This window comes from Tinamus guttatus, unplaced genomic scaffold (genome assembly GCF_059628265.1).
Source record: "Tinamus guttatus ecotype Peru unplaced genomic scaffold, ASM5962826v1 Tinamus_guttatus_pri_ptg000141l, whole genome shotgun sequence".
Classification (NCBI taxonomy): domain Eukaryota; kingdom Metazoa; phylum Chordata; class Aves; order Tinamiformes; family Tinamidae; genus Tinamus; species Tinamus guttatus.
Window position 1 is genome coordinate 369632 of NW_028288675.1, and position 19189 is coordinate 388820.

Here is a 19189-nt window from a genome sequence, read left to right on the forward strand (position 1 = left end):
AAGAAGGAAGGATTTATTCTTTCATGATAGCCCCTCATAGTGACACTGAGTAGACAAACTACAAACACAGGGAAAAAAGAAATGAGAATTTGTGGGACTTAAATGGAAATTGTTTTTTAAATGAGAGGCTTAACTGAATATTTAATTTCTTTATCAGTATATATCAATATTATATTCATATTTTAAAGGAAATAACTGATGAACTGCTTTGGATAAAGATGGAGGATATAGGTTTATTCTTTGTGGAATTACTGTCTTACCTTCTACTTACACTGCCTTTTAACAGCATGCAGAAAGTCTGCCTAGACTAAATTCCTGCAGCTGCTTATAAGAACAATTTTCCTTTGATGTAATTTTCTTTTCGCTGTCAAGGCTGAACTGGGTACATTCCTCAGTATGAATTTAAGGAACCTAAGGGTTATATCATCCAGTGGCAGTAAATAATTGACACTTGCGCTTGAATGGAAGTTCTGATGTTTTGTTTTTCATCTCTGCTACTACTTCCTCTTCCTTTAAGACAATATTTTTATCAGAATACAATGAATATGATAATATGGCCCTAGTTTATTTATGCAGTACACTTGTGTGGTGAAGAAGGCCTCCTTTTTTTTTTTTTTTTTTTTTATTATTAATTGAATTCCAGACTGACTCTGGTGCAGCAAACGTACACATGTAAAATTTATACAGGAGTGAGTTTCTTTTATATCTATAAACATTTTTTTCCAAATTAATAAAGACTAATAAAAGGCAATGTTTTTAATGGGAAGTGTGTTGGATATCACAGAACCAAAACTGAGATGCCAGGGCAAAGCAAGATAGATGATAATGAAGTTCTCTCAAAGACACTTGTAGTTGAATGAGCAGTTACTATTAAAAAAAAAATAGCAAATGAAGAGCAGATTATACAAGCCGACACTGAGGCAGACTGAAAATTGGATGACCTGATGGGCTGGTCGGGTTTTGACCAGTGGCATAAAGTCCAGCTGGAGGTCACTTGCTGGTGGTGTCTCTCCTGTGGTTATACAGAGATTGTTGCTCTTCCTGATCTAGATGATAGGACAGAACGTCCCCCCAGCAAGCTAGCGGATGATACAAAATGGAGAGGAGTGATGGATACACCAAAATGTTATGCTGACATTCAGAAAGACCCTAACTGGCTGGAGAAATAGACAGGAGCCTCATGAAGTTCAACAAAGAAATGTCAAGTCCTGCACTCAGGGAGAAGTAATTCCAGCCAGCAGTACAGGCTGGAGGCTGTCTGGAAAGCAACTTTGTAGAGAGGGACCTGGAGGTCTAGGTATCCAACTAGTTAACTTTGAGCCAGCAATAAGCCCTTGTGTCAAAGAAAGCAATCAACCTCGTAAGCCACATTAGGAAGAGCATGCCAGCAGGTTGATCAAGGGAAGTGATTCTTCTACTCCACACTGGTGCAAACATATCTAGAGTGCCATGTCCAGTTCTGGGCTTCCCAATGCAAGAAAGACATGGACATACTGGAGCAGGTCCAGTGAAGGGCTGTGAAGATGATTAAGGTTTAGAGAGAAATGTATGGGGAGAGGCTGAGATCTGGGGTTGTTTAACCTGGAGAAGAGAAGGCTCAGGGTGATCTCATCAGGTATTCATATACATTGATGGTAAGGAATTAAGAAGATGGATCAAGACTCTTCTTGGTAGTGTCTAGTGGAAGGACAACACTTTTTTTTTTTTTTTTTTTTTCTTCTGTGAGGTGATCAAATATGGGAACCTGTTGCTTTGGAGATGCTCAAAACCTAGCTGAGCAACCTACTGTAGGTGACACCGGTCTATGCAGGTGGATTGGGCTGAATGATCTCCAGAGGTCCCTTCCAATCTCAGCAATTCTGTAATTCAGGTCACAAAGGTATTGACTTTGGCTGTATAGCATTAAGTCTTTAAAATGTGTAATTACTACTTCATTCTTACTAGTTCGGTCTTTCTTTGTTAGCCATTACATTTAACAAGAGGAGCTCTGTTGTTGTGGACTTCAAAAATTTAACATATCATGCATCATCCTCTGCCAAATGGTTTAATTTGACCAGCATATCAATCTCACTCAACTGGCAGCACATAAAACTTCTCTTTGGAGATTATCAGAGGTTTTTGCTTTGTTTTTCCGAGCATATCCGTGTCTCCCAAGAGCTGTACTAGGCAACCTCTTCTATTCTCGGCTGATGGGATTGCAAATAAAGAATTTTGTGTCTTTTCTGTCAGTATGGCAGCAGGTGCACTTAATTATCTTTGCATCTGTTAGCAGGGGTTCTCAGAGAAGATATTGGCAGGCAAGGGAATGGATAGAATGTTTAAAAAAAAAAAGTCTAATTCATTTGCCATAAATGAGCAATTTTCTTTTGTTGTTTCACAAGTTGCAGTAGAAATGTGTTATCCTTGGGAACTGTGGACAACTGTCTTTATCATCTTTCTAACTTGAGGAGCAATTTCGTTTTGTGTATGAGATCCAGCTATCCTGAGACTGTAAATTGGAGTTTCTGTGAAACTAGAGCTGCAATTATGCAATATGAAACAGTGTGGGGCAGAGAAACCCACACCAGTGCTGACTGCTGGGTGCAGCCTGCTGGGACACAGGCAATGCTGTGATATGTAATGCAGAGCATTGTGCCGTGGTTGTGTTGAAAACTCCCCCAAAACATCAGGAAACCTCCCACATCCTTCTCCAACTGCAATGGATACTTTGTCTCATCTACCCTCAATCACCCAGGAACAAGCAAGCTTTCTGCCAAAACAGTACACTGCAGAGTCCTCCAAGTGGATGGTGACAGTGAATCACACATGATGTTAGTCATCTTGCTTAATGCGCTATTGGAAAGCACACAAATACGATGGCAGTGCAAGCTAAGACCTAATATAAAATAATGCAGTGTTAGAATGATAAACATTCTAACTGCCTTCTTCTCTATTCATATTTTCAACTAAAGCTGGGATTCGTTATTGATACCTGCACACTTGGAGATCTGAACATAGGATACCAAAAACCTTCAAGTGTTGGAGGAGGAATAGATGTCACTTAAAGTAAGAAACAATAAGGGTGAATTTGTCTTCAGCCTTGCCCTTCCTAGGTCTCAGATATCAGATGTTGACTGCAGATATCTAGGTTTGCACAACTCTGTGTGTTTAATTCCACTTGTTGGAGCAGGAGTAGGACTAGCTACCTTCTTTTGTTAGGAATGGATTCAGATCTTTAGTCTGTAGGCTGTTTTTTCTTCCCTTCCTTGGACCAGTTAAAAATAAATAAATAGAATCTGTTTTAAGGAGTGGGACAGACAGCACTTCTCCAAAAGAACTTCTGCCTTGAGTTTAGTATACTCAGTTGAGAAAGGTAGGACCTGCAGACCTTCTTTGGTTGTTGGATTGCCTAGGGTGTGAGGTACTGCTTTAATTTCTGATCTCTGGGGAGAGGTGGAGCAGAGCTGGCACTTGATCAGTCGCAATAAAAATATGAGTTAGCAGAGAAGTGCTGGAGCTGAACAATAGTTTTTCACATTGACTGGTGAAGCTGGCTCCTCCTTTTAGGAGCTACTACATCATTCAGTGAATAAGAGTTGGATAGTTGGTGTAAAGGACACAAGCCTTTAGTATTTTTTAATTATGTGAATTTAAATATTGAATCTTGTGACTGCTTATCATAAATCCTTCAAAGACAGGGATTTCACCAGTTGGGACCTGAATAAAAGAAACAAACTGAGAGCTGCTCAGGATTTCTAATTGCAAAGGAGTTGAAGGTGCTTCTGACAAACTGTCTCGGCAAACCACGTAATGTAGCAGATGGGGCATGGCAGGGCAGGACATCAAAGAATATCCAAACTGGCAAAACTGAAAAACTTGGATTCTGTTACTGATCTCTCAGTAACAGGGGGAGGGGAGGGGAGGGTCTGGTAAGCTTTCTTATAAGAGAAAAATACCTCCTCCATTTCATGTGAGTAAAGAAGGTATTTTTTGTTTTGTTTTGTTTTTCCCAGAAGTCATTTCAATAAGTTCCCCTTTTGTTTAATGAAAGCTCACTCCAAAATAGACAAGAACACAAAATTGTTTTGGTCCTTCTGCCCCTCAGCCAATGCTGAACAGCTTTTTGTTAAGCAGTAAAAGAAGTTGAACTCATTCGGACACTGTTAAGTGTATCAACATTTGGTTGACAAAGTCTTTCTTTACTTTTTCCCTTACCTACTCTTGCACATGCTCCATGCTTCCTTCCACCTCTCGTGTACCACCAGGATCTGGTATTCAGACCCTGTTAGATTACCAATGCTTCTGTTCCTCAGGAAACTCCTGGGATCATAAGGCAGAGCTCAGTAGTTGGCTTTATATAGAAATTTTCCTGACCTTTTGTTCCAGCAGTCAGTGGTGTTACACTGCAGCTATGTATGAACGTCAATTAAGAAGTCATGGGCATTTTGACTGAGGGGATTTCAGAATTGAACTGGGTCAAATATAGCTTTGAGATTATATAATCTCATTTCTTTTTAACTTCTGATATTCAAAGGTACAGAACCATTTCTTTCCCTCTTTCTACCAATGCATTTTTATTCATACTTACAAGACATGTCCTATTTGCAAAAGCAGATCAGTAGCAGCTACTTTAGAAACTGTCAGTAGAATTCTTAATCTCCTGGAAGATTTATCACTCAACAAAAACAATAAAGTTGAGATATGGATGGCTCTGCCTTCCTTTGGCATCTTCCCCCCACCCACCTCCCACCCCCAGCTAGAGAAAGAAAATGAGAAGATGACAGGCTGTGTGTGCTGATAAGACCAAAATGAGCACCTGCCCACAGTTCTGCTTCATTCAGATGTTTCCTTGTGGTGAACCTGGTTTCTGAACTGCAGCTGTTAAATTTTCTGAATTAAATGGAAAAAAATACAGTTGTGTCAAGTAGCAAAACACAACAACAGATGCTGAACTGGATGAGCAAACACCTGAGGAAAGGAGGAGGGGGAGTTTCCCTGCCTGTAAACTACACCACCGGCACAAGCAGTAGGGTGCAGAGATGAAGCTTGTGTTATACAGAGTAACTTATATCAAGCCAGTGGATGTGCATGGGAGCCTGCTGTTATCCACAGGGGCCAACAACACAACAGCTTTAGTGTTTCGTATCTCATTTGCTGAAGCTCAGTCAGCTTTGCCGTAGGAGTCTAAGGATCTACTTACGCATTTCCATCCTGCATTATGTCATGATACTTTGCTTCCACTTTTAAATAATACACAGCTTATATCACATTGTTTTTTGTGCTGCTGGCATGGTGGGTACTTTCCTAGTAAAATGGGAAACAACATCAAAAGAAATTAATGTGATTGTCTGTCTGGTCTCCAATCTCTCCTTTGCTATGAGTGTGATATGTAAAGAGGGGAGGAGAAAGCAAAGATTTCATTAGAAATCATAGAAAAGGAAGGATATCATAAACAGTAATGAAAATCAAAGGTTTCCTCTAACGTATCACACTGTAACTCAGACAAAAGTCCTGCTGAAATATTCATGAGCAGAAGTTTCCAAAAAGAATATCCTGGGAGATATTAAGGAAGCGGAAAGAGATATGTGAGAGGAATTCGGAGAATGCACATGGGCAGGCACCAGGCGCCAGGCAGTGGAAAACTAATTGAAAGATGTAAAAAAAAAAAAAAAAAAAGTGTGTGAAGAGCTCATTTTCATGAAAAGGTGATGAAGTCCTTACTAGCTAATGGGTGTTAGTCTTTATGGATGCTCTTTAAAGTAGTTGGTGAAATTTGTGTATGCCTGTTCCTGGAGACTAAGCATAAAGATGAGGGAAGTCAGGAAGAAGCCTGCTTTTGCAATAGGGAAAAAAACTCATTAATGATGAATAGAAATGAACACATCCTACAGAGCTCTGAATTTCTGATTATTGCCAGGGATAAGTGTTGGTGTTCCTAGAGGTCTCCAGTGTTTTGTCATTCTTCTGTACAAGCTGTTTGTGATATACAGTTCTACAATATAGGATTTCCATTGAACTGTTTCTGTCATATAGTCTTTGAAAAACTACATTACTAAGGAATTTCCAGTTTAGAGTTAATGAATGAGCAATTTACTTTGATAATGTATCATTTTGCTCATGCTAAGAGAGAAGCTTCTGAAAGAGCGTAATAATGCTTAGCTTGCCAGGAAAAGCTATTTCCTTAATTGAGAAATCTCATTTGAGAGGTAACTTCGTGCCAGACCATTACTGCATATTATACAGAGAGCACGTATGGAAGTGATTATATTTTAATCTTTGGCCTTTATGGGGGTCTGCTTTCTACAGCCTTTTGGTTTAAATTCTAGCTTGGAAAGCACACAGACTCCCTGTTGTGTGACACTTTATGTTCTTGCTTAACTCCTTGTCCTTGAGGCTGGCAGCTTGGGTAACACCACTTCTGGAAACCTGACATCACACTGAGAAAAATCTGATTCTTGCCCTAGGAGTAGACAGGAAACATGATGCTCTGTGCATAATAGTGGCTCACTGCTGCTTCAGCTCCAAGTGAGAGCAACAGCAAACCCTACATTATCTATGTTTCACTCTGCATTTTGTTTCCCATGAGGTCATGTTAGTTATCCCTGGACATGTAATTTAAAAGTATTGTGACTAGCATGTGCTCATAGTGTGTTTAGGCTGTGCCGTGAATAGAAACAGACCCTGTGATTTAAAGACAGGTTCAGCGGATGACCCCTGTGGCAGAATTCACATTAATTTTGAGGCTGCAGCACTTTCCCCTGAATATGGGTGCTGAGGCACAGAGCGATTAAATGACTTAAGACAACGTAAGTAGGAGGAAAACTGTTAATCCTTTATCCTTGGGTTTTCACCGACACAGCCAGATATCACTTCTAAAAATAACAGTGTACAAGAAATATTGACTATGACACTGCGAATAACAAGCACTTGTGTCTGTCCTTTTTTTAGGAGAAAGAAGTCCAGAGGGTGTCATTGACTCATGTTGATGGGAAGAGGGAATCAAAGGAAAGAGGGCAGGAGTGGCAGCTTGCCTTGTGGAGCTATTTAATAGCCAGAAAAACCAGTAACTCTTAAAATAGAAGAGATGGTACAAAATGCAGAGACAGTCTACACCTTAGGACCTGTGTAGACAGTCTAAAGGACCCCAAAGAGTGACTTACTGAGTTATTGTTTACTGAGTGTTGATTAATGATTAATAGGAAGAGAGTCTTAGTGCCATTCAGTGTCCTCTGCACAGGACACTGTGGACATCTGGAGCTTTTTTTTTTTTTTTTTTCATTTTGTAGGAAAGGAAATACAGATGTTCTGCTCCTTTTGGAGAAAAAGATGTTTGGGCTACTTGTACTTCATAAATATGTGTATCTGCTTACTGGCGTGCTTCAAGTAAGCATCAACATATATGTTCCCTAAGTCCTTGTTTATTCTGGCACTAGGGACTGGATATCTTGAATCAAAATCTAAAGAGGAGCATACTAGCCTCAAAGATTTGTTTTTTCAGCATCTCTTTCTGCCAGGTGCCTGGTGAAAGGATTTTGAGAAGTTCACTGATATGGGAGTCCTAATTGAAAGCCTGAATAGTAATTCATCTCCAGAGAGATGAACATGTAAAGATAGAAGCATCAGTTTCTGAGCCTAAATATCTTCTTCCTCCCTGGGAGACAGTGTGCATAAGCCTAAATAGTGGAAAAGGAACAGAATTCCTGTCCAAATAGGCAGTTTCTGCCACAGTGGGAGCCAAGTGGCAAGTACTTAACAGTGGCTTGTCAAGGCAGGGTTGCTATGAAGCTATCGGCAGCTTATCTTTTTCTGGTGGCTTTCTTGGGAGAAAGAAGATCAGTTTAAGAAATGGGAGCACCATAGAATACAGAAGAGGGATAAAAGACTACAATGAAAAGGGTAGGGGGAGGAAGATTTGATACGGAAATGCTTCAATTGGCAATCTGAGGAAAGGGATAGAAATATAAAACTCTAATTACATTAAGAGGGAATGTGGAGACATTCCCTCTTCCTGTCCCCCTAGTAGGAATCTGGTGTCTGACACTATTTCATAATCCAGAAATTAATACAGTGAGTCTATGTGAATGTCAGGAGCTGACACTTAAATTAGATCGGGGCTTGAACCAGGAATTCTTTTGTTTTGTTTTGTTTTCCTTCTTTCCCCTGGATGCTAGACCCAACTTCAGGAAATTCTTAACAAGAAGGGTTTTTGCTATTCATAAGTCATAAAAAGATGAAGACAGGTTCACTGAGGCCTGCTTTATCTCTGAGGTCTTTGCATTACTGGTTAAAGTGATGAAGATCAGTGATGAAGGTTGGTGCAGGTGAGAGCAGCAGAATCGCACTGAATCACACAATTGAATTAGGCCATGTCATAAGGCTGCTGCTGCTCTGCTCTTGTGAAGTCATATGAATTCTGCTGTTGCTGTGAGTGGGTGTTAGAAAGTCTTCCCTTCCTTGGTTTTCTTTCCTTCCTTGATTTCTGTTAAATCTTTCCAGTGTGGTTCCAGTTTTGAAAAACATGTTGTAAAAATGGCTGTGTGAGTTTCTATGTTTGTTCCATCTGAAGAGCTGCCAGATCAGATCCACTCAGAATTGTACAAAATACAATGGCTTGATATTTTTGTTTTTGCATGCATCTTCTAACTGCCAGTTCCATCAATTTAACCCAGAACCTGCAAAGCTGGCCAGATTCTTCCTAACTCATGTGACATCAATAGAAAGATTTTTGCTGATCGGTTGAAATTACTTAGTGACAATTGTTTTCAGGGTAACCAAACTGGAATATAGTTTATTTCATCCACTTATTCCTGTAGCTTTGTTCATTCTGCAAAACCAGTGAGGAAAAATAAATATATAAGCTCTAAATACCCATAGACAATGCTTCTGTCTAGTTCTTCTCTGCTATAAGCTGTAAACTGACGACCACAAAAACAATTCATGTAATATGTCTAACTCTCCTTTGTGTTGAGGGTATTTATTATACTTGTCACATCTTTCTCTGAAGTCTTCCAGCCATGTCTGCATCGCTGGCCTTTCCTTTGCCAGGCCAAAGAGCACAGTCAGTAGCAAATAACTACTGTTCACCTGACAGACGTGTTCAAACAGCTGGAGTTTCCTTCTTATTACTACATCTTTAGCTTATCTTTGTCTTAAACATCTTCCTCCTGATGCACTTTTACCAATTAAGCAATTTTCTGTAACGCTTTTTTTCAAAGGTCAGAAGTCTTCATATGTCAGCCTTCTTGAAATTCCACCTTTTGTTCTACTTTGAGCAGGTCTGACAGTATATGCCTCATTACCAGCTTGAATCTTGTTCTGAGGAGATTTTTTCTTTTTTTTTTCTTTTTTTTTTCTCCTTTTTCTTCATATCTGCTTGGATTGGTCCAGCAGTACCTCTTTGCTGCTGGTGCCTCTTTATCTTACGTTCCATGATATGTTCCATGTTTGGTGGGGGTACTTAAAATTGTAAGTAGAACTTTAAACACCAAGAATATTCACTGATATATTTATAAATCTTTAATTACTTTTTAAGACCTACATGTTCATTTTTGTCTCTATCATGAAGATTATTTATACTTATGCAGTGTCAAAATTAGCGTGTACTAACTCTCAATAAAAATGAAATTGAGATAGGATAGTAGCTAAATTAAACACATGCTGAAAAATTTACAGCAAAAATCATCCAATGCGTTTGTGTGCACACGTTTGCACATATTTCTCCTTGTTCTGACCAAAATAAAAGTACCAAAATTTCACATAGTAAAAAAAAAAAAAAAAAAAAAAGTCACTTAATGAACTTATCTCAGAATTAGTCAAGAACTCATGATACTTAAGATTTCCAGATGCTTATTTTTTTTCCTCCAATAATCAACTGAGCAAGGTTTTCCTGTGTTCCAAAAATGCACAGAAGTGTTTGGAAAGCTAGTCAGGTCCATTTGAAAGCCTAAAAGCTCTCTTAAGCCTTGCTAGGGTCTTTAATAGCATAGAATCATGGAATGCTTAAGGTTGGAAGGGACCTCTAGAGGTCACCCAGTCCAACCCCCCTGCACACACAGGGTCACCTCGAGCACGTGGCACAGGACTGCATCCAAGCGGGTTTTGAAGATGTGGAATCAGAAAAGACATCCCTTTAGCGTTAAGTGTTCAGATGAGCAATATATACCTTCCTCTGTGTCCTATTAGGTAATAACACCCATTAACTTTATTTTCCAAAGTTTAAAGGTTGCTTCATAAAAGAACATAATAATGTTTGGAAAAATGGCAGAGACATTAATATATTACACTAGCATGGTAGGGTTAGGACACTAGCATGGTAGGTTTTTGGGGGGAAAAGAGGAAGTCTAAAGCTCCAGCTGGAGTGAGGCTGCAAAGGGGCTGTGAAAGGAAAATGGGGCCTGCAAAGGGAACTCTGCTGTGAGAAATCTTTTGCTTGAACAGTGGCTGTGGAGGCTGTACCTAATAGTATCTTCCAGAACAAGAATATTTCCCTTCTAGTACTTAAGGGTGGTTAAGGAGAAGAAAAAGAAGAAAACATGTTCCCTTTGAGAAACATAGCAAACCCTTGTTTGCTTGCTTTGATAATTACTCTGAGCTCTGGTGGTGAGTCTTTTTGGGCTTTTCTTCTTGTTCTGTTACTGTGAAACTAGAAAGATTCCATGCAAAAGTCTTTCTTTGAAAGATTTCAACTTGCTTAGTGAATAAAAGAAGAGTTAATTGCAAATCTGTTGTTTAATGTTAGTTTAATAGTAATAGCATTTAGCACCTCTCACTGCTGTTTTCGGTGTGCTTTATGAAATTCTCCTTCACATATAGATGGCAAAACTGAGCTGTAGAAGCAAGGATTGCTTAGCAAGTGCAGTGGCTGTGAATTGAAAGTGGAGCTTCTCGTGAATTTTACGGAGTCTCTGGTTATTTCAGCCAGGGCTTATGTAAGACAAACAGTGGCCATTTAAAAAGAAAAAGGAATATTTTTTTTTAGTGACCACTGGAAGAAGAATAAGCACTGAATGTTCATGTGTGTTTATGCTTTTAAGAAATCACATTCAGATTTTTTTTCTGTCTCTTAAAGAATTTGTTTAGGGACTCTCACCTTAAAATCAAACTTTTTCATGGAAATTTTAAGGAAGTACTTAAGCTTTGAAAGATGGAGTGATCAAGCATACCAAGCTATCCTATTTAAGTGTAGGCTTTAACTGGAGACTTCAACTGAAGGCAAAATTTTCTGTAAACAATTGCTGGTATTGTTCATATTCTTGATAATTTCAGTAGCTATCCATAAAAATGTAATATAATATATTTATAGGTATTCTGGGGCAGGAAGTAGTACAGAGACAAAGAGACTTTTAAAAATGAAAGTATATTCTGCTTTTTAGATATGTGAAAGCCATATTTAAGAAAATGTTAGTTATGTTGTCAGTGGGATTTTTAACTGGTAGAAGATTATTAACTTTTATATGACTATTACATAACTTTTTTGTGTGCTAATAATAACCATACAGGAGAGGACACTAAGTCCCCACACAAGGAAAGGTAGTTCAGCTCTTTTGTTTTAGGAGTCCTTCAACATAAACATAGATACCAAAAATGGAAATGTCATAATGCTATGTGGGGAAAGGATTAGTATGCCTCAGATCTGTTAGACCTTTTGTTTCTCTCAGGTCCTGAGGTCTTCAGTTGAAATTAAGAGTAAACAAACTGAAGAAACAGAAATAACAACTGCCAGTAGGTGTTTGCTGCATGTGCGATTCTTTTTTCTTTTTTAATTTCTATTTTTTCCCCTTATGTGAGATTTGCGAGAGAAGCACTGACCCCTCCCGGTGAGAAGGGCACTCAGTCCCATGCCCTCATGGCGATGAATGTAAGGCACACAGTAAGAATGGCTCCATAAGCTTGAAATGGGTCAAGCTTTGGGAAAACCAAAATTGACCAAGAAAAGCATGTTCAGCTTGCATTTTCTGGCTGGTGTGGATATAGTAGAATGAATATAGGGGCTTGCAGATTCTTTCTGTTCATATTTGTTATGTGTAAAAGATGGAATTAAAACAAGCATATTTAATGTAAGAACAAGAAGGAAAATGAATGCAAATAAAGGTAAGTGTGTAAAGCAAATGCAAGTAAAGGCATTTGGGAATCAGTCTTTTAAAAAAGTTGTAAGTTCTTGCCTTGTTTGTATACTGTGAACATAGCTTAATGGAAATGACATTCCTCATTTCTTCCATGTGCTCTAGCTCAGACATAACTAGTTAGTCTGTTGCTAGATAGTGCTCAGTGTCTTTGAATTCGTTATGGTTAATGAAAGCAAGGCTGCCTTGAGAAGTATTGGAAGACTGCAGATTCATCTTTTCCAAAGCATTAGCTATGCTGCTGCTGTTTGTTTCAGATTTCAGTGGTTGTCCTCCTGGTTAGATTGCTAGGAAGAAAATCTTTGTTTTTTCAGGGAGAGCAGAGGGTTTATTCAGTTTTTGAGAAGTCCCTATCTCTCTCACAGTTGGAGACATTAAAAATCTAGGACAAACTCCATTTGTAGCTGAGCAAATCCATATGTGGAAAGGATTGAAAGGATTTGTGAACAGTGAACTTTCAAAGGAGAAATATATTTTCTGCTATGGTGCATATATAAATACAAGGTGATATTGGGCAGCCCCAGCTTGGCCATGGTCTCATGTGAGGGTGCTGTAGTGCTGTGAATGCTGTGTAGCCAAAATAAATGTGGCCATTAAGTAGCTAAGAGTGGGCTGGATCAGAGAATGGAATGACACGTACAACTTCAGAATCACAGAATGGTTGAGGTTGGAAGGGACCTCTAGAGATCATCTAGTCCAACCCCCACTGCTCCAACAGGGACACCTAGAGCATGTGGTATGGGGTCACATCCAGGCTGGTTTGGTAGATCTCCAGAGAAGAAGACTCCACAGCCTCTCTGGGCAGCCTGTTCCAGGGCTTTGTCACCCTCACAAGAAAGAAATTCTTCCTCATATGGCGATGGAACTTCCTGTGTTTCAACTTGTACCCATTACCCCTTTTTCTGTCACCAAGAAGAGTTTGGTCACATCCTCTTTACATGGAGTCTCCCCTCAGGTATTTGCACGTTAAGATCCCCTCTCAACCTTCTACAGGCTAAACAGGCACAATTGGCTTAGTCTTTCCTCGTACAATAGATGTTTGAGTCCCTTAATCATCTTCGTGGCTCTACACTGCACCCTCTCTAGGAGCTCCATGTCTCTCTTGTACTGGAGAGCCCAGAACTGACCACAGTACTCCAGGTACAGCTTCACCAGAGCTTAGTAGAGGGGCAGGATCCCCTCCCTCTATCTGCTGGCAACACTACTCCTGATGCAGGCCAAGATCCCATTGGCCTTCTTGGCCATGAGGGCACATTGCTGACTCATGGCTAACTTGTTGTCAACCAAATCCCTCTCCATGGAGCTGCTTTTCAGCAGGTCAACCCTAAATCTGGTTGTCTGGGGTTATTCCTCCCCACGTGCATTTATCCTTGTTGAACCTCATGAGGTTCCTCTCTGCCCAACTCTCCATCCTGTCTAGGTCCCTCTGAAAGGCAACACAGCCCTCTGGAGTGTTGGCCACTCTGCTCAGTTTGGCATCTTCTGCGATCTTGCTGAGGGTGCACTCTGTGCCCTCATCCAAGTCATTGATGAGCAATACTTAATTTAAATATACCTAGCCATGAATCTACTGCCATTACATGTTCAATTAGATCTAATGAGGCCACATCTTCCGGTGATAGCAGTTGGCCTTGGTTGCTATGAGATCAGGATCTCATGTCCCTAGTTTAGAAGACACCCAAGCAGGATTAGATCTTAACTAGAGTAATTTTTTCAAATCTTGGTGCATTCCAGGTAGTGCTTAATCATCTCTATGCAGCTGAAACTTGGTAGGTAAATAAAAGTGAAAAAACACTGCATGCAGTTGGGGAAGGAAAGCAAAATGAGGACTTGCCTCCACTGAAATAATTTACTCATTTACTAGTTCTTTACATCAGCTTTACTTAGTATTGTTGTTTTACTGTGATTCAGAGGAGTGTATTTGATTGTCTTACACATGTACAATTTTGACTTCTGCTGAGCTTTTGAGAATAATATGATGGGAAAATTTATGCAACCAATACTGGAAAAAATCTGTAACGTGGGTCTAAAACACACTCACTGCTACTGTTAAAATGAAGTGCCCTTGAGTGACCACCCTGAAGGAAGGTCACATCGTGCTGGGAGGTGATCTAGCCTGACACAGTAGAACCCTTTTCAGACTGACAAATAGAGTAGTACTAAACATCTTAAAATAGAATGTAGCTGATATTAATTTTCTTTGTTTTTTTTTTTTTCTCTCAGCAGTGGGTTTTCTTTCCCATAACGATCTGCCCTGGATCAGAAACCTGCATGTTTATTTTTCAAAACCTGTCCTTGATGAGGGCATGCAGTTACCAGCCTAATGGAATTCTTTTTTATTTATCATTCCTTTTACATGTATGTATACATGTATATATGCATACTTATTTGCATATAGTGTATATCCATTTATATATATATGGATACAAATAAAAAATTTAACTGTTCCCTGCTTAAGTTTGTCTTGGAAGGCTTCATATCCATTTTTAGGACACTGTCTCACATACTTCCTGAGCTAAGGAATGAGTTAAATTAAAATGTGGTGAAACCCAGCATGTGTGAGAACAGGGCTACAGTTTATGAAAAGGGTTGAGTGAGAAAAGGGAGCAAGTTATGTGTTAACCACCCATTTGCATATTGTTTGTATGTATGTTCTGCCTGGCCAAAATCCTTCAGAGTTTTCTCTGGCAGGAGCTAAAAGTACACATTGAACACTCTTCAGTTTTGGGTTGAATATTGCCCTGGTTAGGGACTGCTGAATCCAGCAGCCTGTTAGAGGTGAAGGTGCTGCAGCTCCAGGCCCAGGTCTAGCCAATAATGCAAAAAGCCAAAGGCAAAGCCTTTCCAGTAGGAATCACAGTAAGACCTGGATAGTCAGATATGAATCACAGCAAGACCACCTTGTACACACTCACCCAGCCAGCTGCTGGCACCCAGGTACTACTTGGTTTCTGTGACCCTGGTCTGGCTCTTGGTGCTGTCCTTGGTGAGCCGAGCGCCTTCCTGAAATGGGATTGGAAATGCTGGGGCAGGACACGACTGGGCTTCCCCACCACCTACCATTGCTTCCTGGGGCTCCCCTGTCAGTTAGGAGACTGACCTCACACAACCGAGCATGGTTTGCTGCTTTATTGATGTGCAGGTGCACTATTTACAGGAATGTTCACAATTTTCCTGAGCAATTTTCAACTGTGTTAAAAGCTATATTTCTTCATAATTTCCCATTTTATTAGTTTCATTTAGCAATTATTCATGATGGAGCAAATGCACTGAGGTGAAGTGCTCTAGTAACTAATCGTTTCGTTTTCTTCAAGAGGTGTCTTCATTTCTTGGATGACTGGAGTAATTTATAAATGTCTATGAATCACTTTGGAACACCAAAGGTGTTATATAACTCTCTTCTATACTGATTCTTTAGGTTTTCAGAGCTGACTGCTTTGCCTTAAGGTGAGAGTGGGGGGATGAAAGGCAGGGGAAAGACTGTTATTTTCTTCTCAAGTTCAGTGAGGAAGATGAGGGATTTTATGTGCACAAGCTTCATGTACTTGTTTTAGACTGCTGTTGGAGCATGAAGTTGCTGTCATTAGCACTGAAGTAAATGTTCCTCATTACCCTGACTTATCATCTCCATTTATTTTTTTCTCCACACTCCTTGCTTTAATATAACAATATCTTCTAAATAATTTCCAGATTTTTCTGTTTTCCAGACTGTGTTCTGATAAGCATATGATTGCACTTGAAAAACCAAATCACTGCGATTTTTATATGAAATTTAATTGTGTAAAATCCTAATCAGTGCAGTTGAAATTATGCACAGGTGTAGAATGGAGAGGAGATTTCTACAACTAAAACTATTTCCTTTCTGCCGCAGTTGAGCAGGTGCTTTTGAAGGCCTCAGGCTGAGAGACAATCTTACCTTATGACTAGAGAGTGGGTGTGCATAGTTGTAATTGATATGGGCAATGACTTATTGCCACTTTTCTTTGAAATGCCTCAGTGAAATGGTCCTTTGCTGGAAATAGCCATCTCTGTGCTCCTGATTCTGCAGCACTTTTTATAGAGTCCTGGAACTCATGGTTTTACTTTTAATCAGGTTTGCTCTTTAAAATTAAGGCAGCACATAAATAATCTTAAGGCAGTAATTCAAAGAAGTTGTCATACTCGTCAAACGCCTGTAGACTGCACAATTAAAGGCCCTTGGGGGGAGGCAGGAGGGAGTACCGTTTGAAAGAGAATTTACAATCAAAGAGAATCTTCTCTTAAACAGTCGACAGGATGCTAATGAGGTCAGAATAACCAGGAAAGAGCTGATATTTTTTCTTGGTTGTTAATGCAAGAATGCTTGAGCTTTATCAAGGAGAAATGGGTAAGCTTAAAAAAACTACCTGTTTCATGAAAATTGAGATAGGTCCCTCTTCAGTGCTCTGCCACGTTTTCCTCAGGATAGCTGTTGGAAGCAGTGTGTCCCTAGAGTTTTTTTTTTACTAAGATTCATGTCCCTAATCTGAAAACTAAATTTACATTCTTCGGGGATTTTGAGGAAAGAGAGGGATTGTATTTTTGTTTTGTAACATGGTGAAATTTAAAAAAATTAAATCTATCACTAACTTTCAGAAATTGCCGTGATTAAAAATGTGATTGTTTTTATTGATTTAAAAGCATCATAAATAAATCTTTCATAGTTTATCTTAAATGTGTGCCTCTACTAGGGGAGAGAGGGGAGAAATGTGTGCCTCTACTAGGGGAGAGAGGGGAGAAATTAGGGTTTTGCTAATGTGGTGATCTGTTTTTTTAGTGTAAAGCATGAGTAATGAATATTTGTTCTTTTTTTTTTTTTTTTTTTGTGTCGGAGATGCTGGATGATAATACACAGAGGAGCTGCTTTATGATCATTTAAAGTGTTCAGGGAATGGCACATATGTAATCAGTCACATGTCTGACTAGACATGGCAGAATAAAATGTGCTCGTAGATGCTCTGCCTGCCAATATTTACTCAGCATTAAACAGGAACTGCTGTACAGGAGATGGTCATCATACTATTAAATGAATTCTTTAAGATGATCATCTCCCTTTCATAAGATTTATCTTTGTCATCTTGACTGTACGTTTTATGTTCTCCTTCTCCCTCTGCTGTTGTTCTGTTTCTCTTTGAAAAGGCAAAAAGCTAAAGTTGTGACTTTCATTTGAGTTTTATTCTGTTCTAGTCTGTTTCTTGAAAAGTTCTTTTCTTCTTGAGGTTTTATAAAACAGATATTTCAAAATACTTCTTGAATGAGTATACCTTCCACACTATCCGTGGAAGAAAAAGATCAAGTAAATATGAAATAATAGTTTGCATGCACAGCTTTCAGTGTTAGTTTTTTAAGTTTTTCAAAGCACTCCATGAGGTTGTTCCCACATAGATAAGTAAAACTCTGCATGACTGACAGAAAATGCGGAACTGCCACTGAATGAGGAAAAACATATTGTTTAAAATTAAGTGCCATCTTTAGGACATGCTTCACCTCAATATCCAGAAGATGTAAGAAAGAGGAACATCCACTCTGAATTTTCACACTTTCATCTTAAACTAGATGATTTCTGAAAACTGATCCATGTGTTTTCATTCCCTAGCAACTTAATAGAACTGTAAATATTAATGCTGATGTTTCCTAGAGATATTACTGTGGTTGTAATTTACCAAATTATTTTCAAATCAAGTGCATTTTAATCCTTAGCATTAAATCTTTAAGCTGCCCATAAAATCATCTCTCTCATTATCTTGGCAGGATTTAATTATATAAAATAAGAGCGTTTGTTCAAAGTTAGCATGGCTGAAGAATCCTCTGATGTAGTTTTCTGTTAGGACCTTTTCACCACAAGCCTGACACTTTCTAAATTTATGCATTCTTTCATAGTGGCAGAAGAGCAAGAATTTTTATTGAGTGAAATGAGGCCTTCAGAGGATACGCATTTGTGGCCTTCTCTGTTGTGTAACTTTTGTTCTCATGTGCTGTCTATTCAAATCAGTGACTTTAAAAAAAAAAAAAAAAGGGGGGGGGGAGGGGAAGGAGGAAAGAAGCAGGCATATGAAATGCATTTCTTAAAGTTTCAACATGATAAAAAGAGCACGCTGCAAAAGTAAGACCCAAAGGTGTTTTCCACAGTATAATATTTGCTTATGTTCAAATGTCTGTAAGAATACTTATTTTTAGATTTGCATAGAATGATTTGCAGTAGAGAAATCTAAAGAAAGATAATCAGTATTGTAAACAGCCTGTTATCTTGCATTTCTTCCAAGTAACTTTACAGAGAAGTTGAAACACTGAGCGTATAATAAGGTCTCTTGCAAGAAGTCCTCTTGGGGTCCTGTCTGTAGGACAAACCCTGTTCAAAACCATCCTAAGCAGTCCCTCCAGAAGAGCGAGTCCACTTAGGAGTTAATATTATGTTCAAATTGATTATATGATCCTCGAGTTTATATAGATTATATGAGCCTCCTTAATATTGGATAGAATAGTTGGCAGTGTGTTTTTTTTTTTGACTTAACATTAGTTAGCCTTTCATCTAGGAGCCCTTGAAGAGGTTTAGTTTTGTAACATGTTATTCATTAAGTAACCAATTAATGTAATTGCTTTCTAAGATTATTTAGCTTCAGAAAAAAATCAGTTAATTGTAGAAAAACATCCCAGATGTAATGCATTATAAATACTTTTGTTTTCAGCTAGAGAATGGAGTTAGAAATCCTACTTTCGGAAACAGCTGATAATATTTCAGGCTAATTTTAATAAGTTATTTGCTAGTGTTTTTAACAGCCCAGGCAGTGTGCTTGGGCTGGGAAAACTACAATAAATGACTGCTGGTTGTAAGATGAACATTTTTTGTTGTTTTGTGTTTGTTTGGTTGGGTTTGGTTTTTTAGGATGCTTGTTAACTGCAGAATCAAGTCTAATTATGTACCATTTTATTTGACTACTTGCTAAAAGTCTGAAAGATGGTTTAGTTTAAGTAGCTCAGGGTTTATCAGTTGTCTTGATTACCATCTCCCCGGCATTCCCAGCAGCTCACTGCATACCTATTGTATATTTACTACCTATTGTATATTTACT